Here is an 11,654-nt window from a genome sequence, read left to right on the forward strand (position 1 = left end):
AATATACTTCTAAAGAGATCAAATAGTATAAGCTTGAATCATAAGTAACATAATAGTCATAAGTATGACACTTCCTATTCTCACAACACTAAGTTCTTTAACGATAGTCTTGTTTCGTCAAGGACCATATAAATAACTATGTTTCTAAGGTAGTGCTGTAAGTCGGAAAATATTTTGGAAAATGACCGAGGCCTTTTCTCCGGAAAAGTTTCCGTATTTTTCCGAAAAAAAATAAAAAAAAGTTTTCATTCCATGATTGGTCTAATATTGTTTGCAAATTTAAATAAAGTGGCATTTTCGCCTCATTTTTTCGAACCTAAAACTAAAACTAAACCTCTAAACTAGCTTTAAACACTTTTAAAACACTATTAATGTTTTGTAGTATGTTTACTGTTATTAGACATTGTATGTCGATAAATAGTTAAAAAAAAACTCTTAAAAAGGAAAATTTTGATGTTTCAATTTTTTATTTTTCCGGAAAATGAACCACACCAGGCTAAGGACTGGTAAACCAATTGACTAGAGAATTCACGATTATATTATTATTAAATATTGGTTATTTTAAAATATTTCGCTCATATTGATAGCCATCAAACTAATTTGGCAGTTATTTCGCCAGCAAAAAGAGAAAGACTGAGTTTCCGATAACGCGACTTCCGATTACGCAATCACTCTATGTCAGACTATCATTAACCGAAATCGTTCAGTGTCATACTTATGTCATTATGTTACTTATGCCTGAATGTATTTATTTATGGTAAGGGCTGATTTGATTAATTTAAGGAAAAGGTGTTTGCTTTTAGAGCCTGAGTGAGGTTGGTATCGACGCAAAATATCGTTTCAACATTGTCAATCTTCCTAAGTATAAATAAATAAATTATTGGAATAAATAAATACTAAAATATCAATTTTCTGAGGCACTGCTTTCGCGTGCAAACCGTATTTTGAAAATGGAACGGGAGCTTGCGAATGTATTATCAATATAAGACGAAAAATACTTCTCTCTAAGAAAAATATTATAAACCCCCGCGAATGTTAATTTTTCCTAATTACTTTGATTGCGAAAGTTGAATTTTAAACGCTTTCAAAATCCCGAACTAAACTAATTGAGTTCGTTGATTATAATTTCAAATAATACCTACTTGTCTTTGTTCTTACTCGCCTGGCTAAGTTTACCAGAAATTAATTAAATTTTCATTCCACTTTATAAACTTATAATGTATATAATAGATTTAAGGGGGAAGACTACAGTGGCCATTGCGTACTTTCGCGCTATTTCAAGCTGAACTCTTTTAATTTTGTATTTTAACTTATAAAATTAATATTTATGTGTAGAACAGCCTCTTGTTTAGTGACTAAAATAATTTTGACAATTTTAAATTTTAAATTAATTAATTTATTACGTTTTAGTTCGGACCCCCGGATCTAAACAAGTTGGGCAAGCACCCAAACTACCCTTTAGTTAGGACCTTATATCTCGTTAACTATTAATATTAGAATTATCAAAATTATTTTAAGCACTAGAGGAAGGTTCAGCCTAATAAAAAAATATAATTCAATTATGTAATTGTTCAAACAGAAACGTTCTGCTTAAACGAAAAAGAGGCTTTTACCGTATTCTTCCCCCTTCAGAAAGGAATTAGTATTTTTCCGTGATCCAGTCTCTGGTCCAGTGCGAATGGAATCTGGTCAGGAAATGGGAGTGTAACCCTAAGTACTGGAAGGAACCCTATATATTAGGGCGCAACCGCATCAAGAAGATTTTGGTTGCCGCTCCAACCAAGCGCGAAAAGCTTATATAATTTCAAAGGCAGCTAGTAGCAGTGAGAGAGAGTGTAATAAGCACGTTGTATTACACAAGTAACACATTGATATATGTAGTACTAGCACCTCCTAGTTTTTTTTTGTATATTTATTCCGCGGCTGGGTACGTACACAAAGCCCTTTTTTATTCTTCCCAGGGTGTTTGGTGGGTTTAAAGGAAAAGACTCCAGCCGAAATAGAGGGGGACTTATCCCAGGGTCTAGAATAAGGAAATATGGAGAAGGATTTCTTAGGCGTCACCGCGGAGGCCTATTCGAGTTAGGCTTGGGCGCGACTTGCTATTTTTATGGCGAGAATAAGGAGAATTGAAGGGCGAGGATGAACTTGTCAGCATACATTATCGTTGCTAACCGCCTTCTCCCGCCCGTTCCGATAATCCTTTCTCTTGCCACGAAAAGGCGACGTACGGAATCCCCCCATCCCCCCCTCACGACGTGCCTCAAGTCGGTTCTGTCACCTCACCCGTATATGTATCCGATCTCTTCTGTTTTCGGAGTAAAGATTTTTGGCCTCGGGATTAGGGATCCTAATTGGGGGGTCTTTACATACATTAGCAGTAACACAGAGTCTTTCCGTACGCCCGTTTGTCCATATTTTATCGCGGACGTTTATATACCGCCCTAATTTTGGGCTTTAAATATGTCTTGATTAACCGTGGTTAAGCTGGTAGCTAACTTCTCCTAGGACTCCGGTGTGGGGAAAACTCCAATACGAAGTGGGGGCAAGAAATCGACAAACACCGGAGTCTCTCCTTGTATAGTAGAAAGGAAGAAGTCAAGGTCGAGATTCGCTGGCCATCTCCTAGTTGAATGTCCGAAATTCGAACACGTTCGAAAAGATTATATTTATTCCAACGAACTGGACAAGTCGGATGATAGCGTGGCGTATCTTTTGGGCTAAGGATCGGGGAGTGCGGAATGGCAAGATCTTTTCGTGACGAAACGAATTCTGGGACAATTGAGAACTAAACCTTTTACTGGTGCCGAATTTAAAATTTTACTCCCTCGGGCAAATTCATTCATATATGAGCTGTACATATTGTATATAGCTTTATTATTTGTCATATCCATCTTTTTGTTTTATTTTTACAAATTCTGAAGTTTTTTGAAAAAAAATTCCAACGGAATTATTGTATATAATATGTTTTTACGATCGCTAATATAATTTAAAGTGCAACTCGTGAATCCGTATTCTGGTTTCCTCCCTGTTATAAAAGGGATTTGTTCTTTAACAAAGAGTAAATAAATATTCATTCATTCATGCTTAGCGATATTTAAAAATTGGGATTCGCGAGATTAGGGTGACTCTCTGTTAAAATACTGGTAAAAGCAACAATAATATTGTTATTTGTCGGTTAGGGTGGAGATTGGCTTGTTTCAGTTTCAGTTTATTTTATTATTGTATTTTATTCTTTAAATTATCTCACAAAATTTAAATACGTTTTTATAACTTTCTTTATATATCACTTTGCTATATTTGGATATTTTGATATAAGAAAATAGTTTTGTTAATGCTACTTGAGAATCTCTATTTAAAGAAGGGATTAACTTAAAAGGTGTTAAGAAAATGAAATTCATTCATTCATTCATTCATTCATTTCGTTGAGGCCATTTGAGAGTTAAGAAATTTGAAACGTATAGAAGCCCTCTTGCTGTTGTCTTTCTAAATTTCCTAAAGTTGATTTTATGTATTATATCAAGAATGTATTGAAGTTACTAAGAATATTGGACTACAGGATTCTGATTCCCATCCTCGCAGCCTTTGTAGCTTAAATTCGTCTGCTTTCCCATTCAAGTTTGCTATATGGTATGACCTTGAATGCGCCTTAAATGCAGACGAACTTTCTCCACAAAAGCTGTGAGGATGGTACCAGGGGTTAATGCTATTCTCAAATATTCTTAGTAACTTCAATACATTCTTGATTATATGTATATATTGTAAATAGCTAATTCTTTTAAATTTAATATTGTTTTTTTTGTACTAAAATTGGCCAAACATGGTGTCCTTTAAGAAAACGAGCACCATCGTTGGTCTAAAGATAATATTGAACTACGAAGAGGTAAAAAAGACCAACAACGTTTGGGGAAACTGAAATATATTTATTTATTAAATTGAACCGATACGCGGTAATTCGGCTGATAGGCCTTCAAGGCAAAGTTACAAGTTATAGTGTCCTTTAAAATAGTTAGGAAATATGTTTCCCTAATGGTATTAGTTTTTTTTTAAATGTTATATAACGTACTAGTGGGACCAATAAAAATAGTTTCCTCCCTGATGTAAAAGGGATTCAATATTAATTCATTCATGCTGTGGTTAGTTGTTTTGATTCTTTCCATTATTGCGAAACTACGCTAAGTAATTTCATTGCGCCATGAAATAATAGCTTATTTTTTTATCCCGTGTCACTATGTCAGTAGGTTTGCGTAATGGAGCACGTGGATGGTTTGATTTCGTAAAGAGCAAAAAAGGTGAAAGTAATGATAGTCGACTCACCTTCCTTTTTGGAGTCGTGTTTTGACGATGAGATTGGCCAAATCAAACTCCAGAGAAATCTGCAATCGAGAAAATACGGTTTCCAATTACATATATTTTTTTCGAATGACCTTTCTGATATTATTAAATGCATTGTATAGTTTATGTAGGTTTCTAATGTATTTCGTAGGAAATTTCCTTCAAGTCAAATTTCCTAATGGTATTAAGTAAATAGAGTGCCAATTATTTAAATGAAATTGATTTTTTTAAAGGTCAAGCGAACTATTATTTTGCTTTCCCCAAAGGATAAAAAACAAGTTGACAAGCCAAAATATACCTCTCCTCGGAAGAGTTTTTAATTTTCAGTGAAGCGTAACTGTATCCTTGGTTCTGCGGTAGAACGCTCACCTGTCGTGCAAAAGGGTTCGGGTTCGAATCCCGGCCAATTAAAAAATTATACTACACCCAATGACAAAAAGAGGGCGCTTTTGGAAAAAGCTTTTCCCTGATTCTAAGAAACTGGGTACGCAGTGATTACCCTTTGCCCCGAAAATGCGAACGCGTTCGCAGGCCTGACAGACAGACCCACAGACAGGCACGGTGGTTGTATAACCCCTCCTAGGGTACAAAGTCCTCTCGGAGAGGTAAAAATGAATATCTTACAACCCAATTTTTGTTACGCAACTTCTTCTCTCTGGTTACGGTTGATACTAATATTTTGATTTCTAATATAGCTATAACGCAATTTATAATATTTTCCTAATTTGTCCATAACTTCAAAATAATTTTAAAAAAAGTTATTTATAAATTCCAACTCTTTACTTCAGCGTCGTAACTTCGTAGCTAGTGAAATATACATTTATAGGTTAATCGAAATCCCTTTGGTATTTGTGAAATTAGATTTCAATGGTGTTCGGTTCGTAACAATAGAAATTCGTTGTCGATCTCGAACCATTAGAACTAAAATAGGTCGAAGGGACGGTTCTAAATATACGTATATCGAAACTCATTCCATATCCTCAAAATTAGTTCGTAGAATCGTTCCCTAATACTAAAAGAGGGCGGGGGGAGGAAATGATCTAATCGAATTAACAAGCTTGGAAAACTTCTAAGCCATGACTTGGAAAGAGCTCCAGGGAACCAACGAGAACCCTAATATCGGAAGAGAGGAGAACGGGGCTAAAAGGGGCGTAGAAATAGGCCCGGGACAATAGCGGAGAACGGCGCGTTTTGTCTCTATATGCGCTTCTTGTTAAGTAAGCTCGCGTTTATAGCCTCTAGTTCCGGTCGAAACGGACGACGCGTCGGTTTCGATGTCGTCCCCGCCTACGACCACGCTGTCGAGCGCGAGTCACTTCGGAATATAGCGCCAGCCAAATAATAGATTATGGATTAAGATGGAAAAGGTGAAATGGTCTGTTACTAAGGAGCCAACAAAAGCCAGCTCTCTCTCCGGCGCGCGCTGTGAAATATCTGGGCGGCGGTATAGAGGGCGGTGTCTCGGTGAATCCATCATCTCGGATGACTAAGCGCGTTCTTCCCCCCGTAACCACCGCCATCTAACGGGGCCCCCAGTCTTTTAATTAAAAGGCGAGCTAAACGTTTCTAGGACTATTACCAAAGCGGCGGAACATTTGTGGCGTTTCGTCTCTTCGACCTTATTATCGGAGAAACCCCCTTCACCCTTCCGACCCCCCGTCCATTTGGGGTCCTTTTCATTGAGCCCCTTTGCACAGAGCTCGACCCGTTTCCAAAGGTGCGCTACGAGAAAGTGACTCCGCGACCCCCCCCCCCAACTTCAGCCGGCTTTCCTTTTGAGGTGCACGCCAAGATACTTTAAGGAGTTCATTAGCATCGGTAGCGGAATGCAACATTTCACCCGTTCCCAATCTACTCTTTCTTCCTTCGTTCGTTCGTCTCCCCCCTCAAACGATACGCGATTTCTAATTAATTATTCAATTTTCATAACAACCAATAAGAATAACAAATAAGCCCGTCTCTCAATTTCGCGTACCACCCCTTGTCTATTCCCAATGCTAAAGTTTAATTTATTCCCCAGTTTATGCACACTATAAGATCTCGTTATTCATACAATTATTTTTTTTCACGCTCCACGTTTGAATAGAAAATTTCTGGTCCACGATATTTGTCATCTTCGTTTGGCGTTAATTTCTTGGTTTCGCGTAATAGATGGTTCAAATTGTTTAAACGCTTACGTAGCGAGAACCTTAAAATTGACAGAATATTTTAAACGCTACATTTATACTTGTAAATATCTATTTTAGTCTTAAACGAGAACGTATTTACGTTACTGAGAACGTACGAGTGTATCTTATAAATATATAATGCCATCTGGTATCCGTCGTAGTAAAGTTTTTTTTTCACTCTTACAGTTACGGAGAAGTTCGATTTCACTGCAGTGGCTGATACATATGGGGGGCGGTGACTTGATGATTTGTTATTACACCCATAGCTCAAGGTGTCTTTTAGTGTCCCCCCCCTCCCTTGAGTTTTTTCGGTATCCGACACTGTTTCACTCTTAATTCAATTTCGTGTAACTTTAATAAAAGTTAAATTCAACGATTGCATTAATTTAATTTTTCAAAGTCCCCGAAAGATGCCTTTACAGTTTCTCAGTATTATTATTTTTATTATTTTAAATGATAAATCGTTTAGTTGGAAAACGTCGTAACTCTAGCTTTAATGTAGTCTTAAGTTACGACGTTTTGAAACTAAGGTAACGAAATGAAAGATATTAGATTGAAAATGTTTCGCTAAATTATTATAACGTCATATTGTCTAGAGCTATTCAGTAGGCTGTTTCAAATATCAGACGAAATCGGATTATTAATACGAATGTAAATAATATATATTTTTCTCGTAAGGACAGAGCAGTCGATAGATGTCGCTATCCGTTCCGGGTTCGGTATTCCTCAGTGATCAATTAAAGAGGGTTTAGTCGGAGTCCGGGCCCGAAATTGGGGGCGTCGTGGGAGCGCGTGGCGGCCCGACAAATAGGCCCTTAACTAGTAATAAGATGGAACGGAACTTGTATTAATAAAGCGCTTGTTATATTTGCGATTTTTTCGCTTTGACAACGAATACGGCAACCCGGGTTTCGAGCCCGTTTCCCGGCGAAAAATATAAAGATACGCGCCGAACCAAAAAGTTTGCCGACTCGAAATTGGCTATACAGGGACCAATTATGGAGGGGTTTTTTCTTTGTAGAGCCGTCGCGACTCGAAACATCCGGAAGGTCACGTCGAGACAACCTCCGGGAATTCAAAACGTTTATATTTTCCAGTTTCCCTCGATTTTATACGGAATCGAATTTATATTTATTAATCTCGCTTTAATGTTTTGTTGTAGTTACGAAATCATTTGGGATGATGTTGATTTGGTCGATCTCAGTCGTTGTTATCGTATCACTTTGATGTTGAATATAGCGTATCATTAATGTTTGATATTGTTTACCCGTGAGAATTGCGCGTTCGGTCTTTCCATATACCGTATTCTCTAGTTTCTAACGATCCAAAAACTTTCGCGATTCGAATTAAAGCAAATATATCAAGCTGAAATGGGATACCTATCGAGAGTTCAAGAGTGCCTCTTTAAAATCGCATTTAAAGAAACGAACTAACTTTGAGTCTATGGCTCCACACTGAATGTGAGTAGAGTCATACAAACGCGAATGAAAAAAAAGGCAAATATTTGCATCCCCATCATTTCGGGAGGGGACGAAACGTCTTTGTCGTAGAAATGGCTAGTATCGGATGTACCAATGATTTTTCTTTCCGGAGGGCCACGCAGGAGACAGTGTCCCCTTTTCCGTGCTAGTCGGCTTGAGAGCTTTCCATCCCCCCGGGGGGGGGGAAGGTGGCGTCTTGGGCGACTCGGATGAAGAAAGCGCCCTCCTCTCTTTTTACTAAAAAGCGTTTTTCTATAAATAACGCTTTACCGATGTCATCTCTTTGCCGAAGATACCCCCCGTGTAATAAATCTTTTTCCAATATTTGTATAAATTTCTTTTTCCATTTTACTTTTATATCTGTCCCTTCTTTCTTAAGCTTAACGCAAATCCATACCATTACAATTCTCGCTTAAAAGACACGTTTCTTGTAATATTTGTGGTTTGCATACAACGAATATTCCTTACATTTAAACCACCCCATTTCTTAAATTGATTAAAAATTGATTAAATTATTAATTTAGGAAAATGATCCGCTCGATTTGGTCAACCCTATAACCATCACCGTGAGCGGGCTTACGTTTGCATTTTAGAAATCTATTTTTATCGTTGGGAATTCGCCACCACACCAAATCCGTGTAGTCGCAAAGTCAGGTTGTCATTACTAACGTGTATAGAGGTTTCGAAATGTTCCCCTTCAAATTTGGGAACGTCGGAAGGGAGGGCTGCTTCGAGATCTCGTCCCGCTTATTATCGGGCCAGAGTGGGCCGCCGTAGACGGCTCGACACCGAAATTGATTATTATATTTTCTCTCCCCGCTTTCAAAGGTTATATTCAACCAGAAAATTAAATTTGTATACGATGTATACTATATTCAATATGGTCTAGTTTTTGCGGTTATAATTTATATGATATTGTGTTTTCTGGAAGGAAATATTTTTGAATATTTATCGAGCTTAAAGTTAAATTTGAAAAGGCTGCTTCAGTGATTATTATAAAGTTGTATTGAATATATTAAGTTTTATCTTGGATATCGAGATAATATTAGTTTTTATGTAGTTTCAAAAAACGTTTTATGGGCAAATTTTCGAAACTTGTGTGTTTAAGTTTCAAGGCAAACTTTTATTTTGTAACGTTATATTAAGCGTATTTTTGAACTAAAATAAGCTAAACTATTAGTGTCACACTATTTTTAATGATTTTAAAGAGATATTTTTAATAGTACACTGCTCAATCTAGAATCAAAACAGTGATGGGCATTTTTTGAAAACTCAATCTCAGCTTACAAGCCGCTCATGCTAACCTGACATATTTGTATCTCACGCTCTTCGCGAGAGTGACTTAGGTAATTTCACTTTCTCATAACCGTTCAAATCAAACTCATTTTCGAATTGAATATTGCTAAAGCTCTCTCCAGCTCAACTCAAAGAAAATATAATAAATTTCGCTCGTCTCATCAAACAGGTCAACGAAAATATATTATAATCAACAAAATAAATTTTAGAGCTACCAATTTAATAAAAAATTGTGAAAAATCTACGTAAAAGCGTAGATTTAATAGCCCACAATACACGCTTTTTAGGCTAATTCTCATTTGCTCGTCTCAATTGGTCGATAATTTAAGATTGAAAAAGACAGCTCGGCTCTTCTCTCGCTCATCTCTAAAGCTAGCTCACCTTCCGGCCGAAAGAGACACTCCTCTCTTACGCTCATTTAATCAAGCTAAAATTTCGGTTCTCGATTGTCACCCTCTTTAATAACTAAATTCCGTTCTTCTGCTCTCAATTATTTGAAAGTTACGGCTCATTCTAACTCCGAACCTCTCTAAAATGAGCTGAGCACACCCATCACTGGAACCAAATGGTAGAAAGGGTAAAGATACATTTCGATATAATTGGTAGGAATAATAATAATAATAATAATAATCAGCTAGGCTTTCAATCATGTGTTTTATCTACTTTATCACTTGCCCTTTTTATTAAGTGTTGTACTTTATGAAATAAATTATCTCGAAATTGAATTAAGAAAATTGTGTGTAAATCTAGCTTAAGCAGAGGTATTTTAGTAATGACGATAAACTACGGTGTTTTCATACAAAGTTAGGGCAAGGATTTAGGTATATTTATTTATTTATATCTAAAATGTTTTGAGGTTAACAGGGAATAAAATAATCAGCTAGGCTAATACCCAAGGCACCACCTTAGGCCTAAGTCATCAAGCGACTTTTAAAGCCATTAATTCAGGTGGCCGGGTGACAATTCGTAGGATAGTGGTGGTAAGCCCTTCATGCCACGCGAGCAGATAACTCCCTAACCTAACTATTACCTTTAACCTCAACAAGTTTTTATGGATGTGGAAACCGAAGAGCTCGGGCGAAAACCCCTTAAACCAGTGGGGAGAGAACTTAATTAATACACAGATGATTTCATGCTATTTCTTTTTGCTTTACCACTGTTTCAAGTGAAAATAGGCAAAGAAAGGGATATACTAAAAGGGTTCTACAAATTTAGATATTAATTTTTTAACCGAATTTTTCTCCAGTTTAATTTTATAAATCTACATTTCTTAAACAAAAATATTTCAAATTCATATCGTGCAACAAATTTAACGGTCTCAAATTTTAAATTTACGCTTATTATGGTTTTCCTAAGATCCATAATGATTCTTCTTACACGCGAACTTGGTAAATTAAATTTATAATGAAAAAGCTTTCTTAATGATCGCGTCCACGTAATAATTGAAGCGCGTCAATGTTCTAATTAAGTTTCTTAAGAGGTTTCTTAATTAATTTTTCTTCGGATGGAAGATTATCGTAAAGAAAACGAGATTGAACTCTACCTTGTGTCGCCTTGGAAAAAGTCGTCGAGAGATTAACGGAGCCCGGAATGGAGACTGTCGTTTCTTCCATAATATTCGGAGGATAGTTATCTTAACGCGCGACTTTCCTAATAGATGGCGTTTGTCATTCGTCGGTGGCGTCCCTCAGAAGACGAAGATTGAAAAAATACCTTTCCTCTATCTTGGGAGCGCGCGTGTCCGGAGATTCCGCGTGGTTGTCGGTGAGCGCAGTCGGCCGCGTTCTCCTTGGCAACGCCGTCGGCCCGTTTTCCTCTCTGGCCGGACGCTAACTGACACTCTGCTCTCGCACCGTTCCGCGGCAACCCCACTAATAACGTTTGATCCCCCTCCTCTCTAGTTCTTTTACTTCGGTTCTCGCGCGATCCGCGTCCGCGCGTCGCTCCGAAGATGCCAGACGTAAAGAGAGTCTCTCTCTTCGGTACAAACTTTCTTTTTAACTCGATGTTTGGCTCCTCCTCCCCGAACCCCCGCGAGAATATCGCGTCCAACGTGTACCCCCTTCGAAACATTCTTTCCTGGGATACCTTGTGGCCCGACTGCGAAGTCGTCGCGCCTGCGCCGGGTCGACAGCCCCGCTTCGGGAACGGGGGCGTGGTCAGGGAAGGGGTCTCCCGATTCCGACGTTTCTTCCGGGCTCCGCTAGGTGACTCTCCTCCCGGGTTTCCCCCTCCAAGATTGGGGGATCGACTGTTGCGGACCGCAGATCTCTTCCGGACGAGAACTTGGTCACACGCACGGAGGAACGGCTCTTCCTTAGACTTCTGGATATTTCTTCTCGTATATTATCATGATATTTATTCGGTTTCTTCC

The 11,654-nt window shown here is 37.9% G+C and overlaps 1 protein-coding gene across 1 annotated transcript in view; it reads right to left on the reverse strand.

Annotated features, from left to right (window-relative positions):
- Positions 1-11,112, reverse strand: part of LOC149934928 (LIM domain transcription factor LMO4-like) — a 49,156-nt gene extending 38,044 nt beyond the window's left edge. Inside the window, exons 1-2 of the mRNA XM_090181518.1 lie at positions 10,824-11,112; positions 4,318-4,376 (exon numbers count right to left, since the gene is read on the reverse strand). The gene's annotated coding sequence lies outside the window, so the exon portion shown is untranslated. The remainder of the gene's footprint in view (positions 1-4,317; positions 4,377-10,823) is intronic.
- Positions 11,113-11,654: the final 542 nt, after the last annotated feature.

The sequence above is a fragment of the Leiobunum rupestre genome, chromosome 7 (assembly GCF_980474605.1).
Source record: "Leiobunum rupestre chromosome 7, qqLeiRupe1.1.hap1, whole genome shotgun sequence".
Taxonomy (NCBI): domain Eukaryota; kingdom Metazoa; phylum Arthropoda; class Arachnida; order Opiliones; family Sclerosomatidae; genus Leiobunum; species Leiobunum rupestre.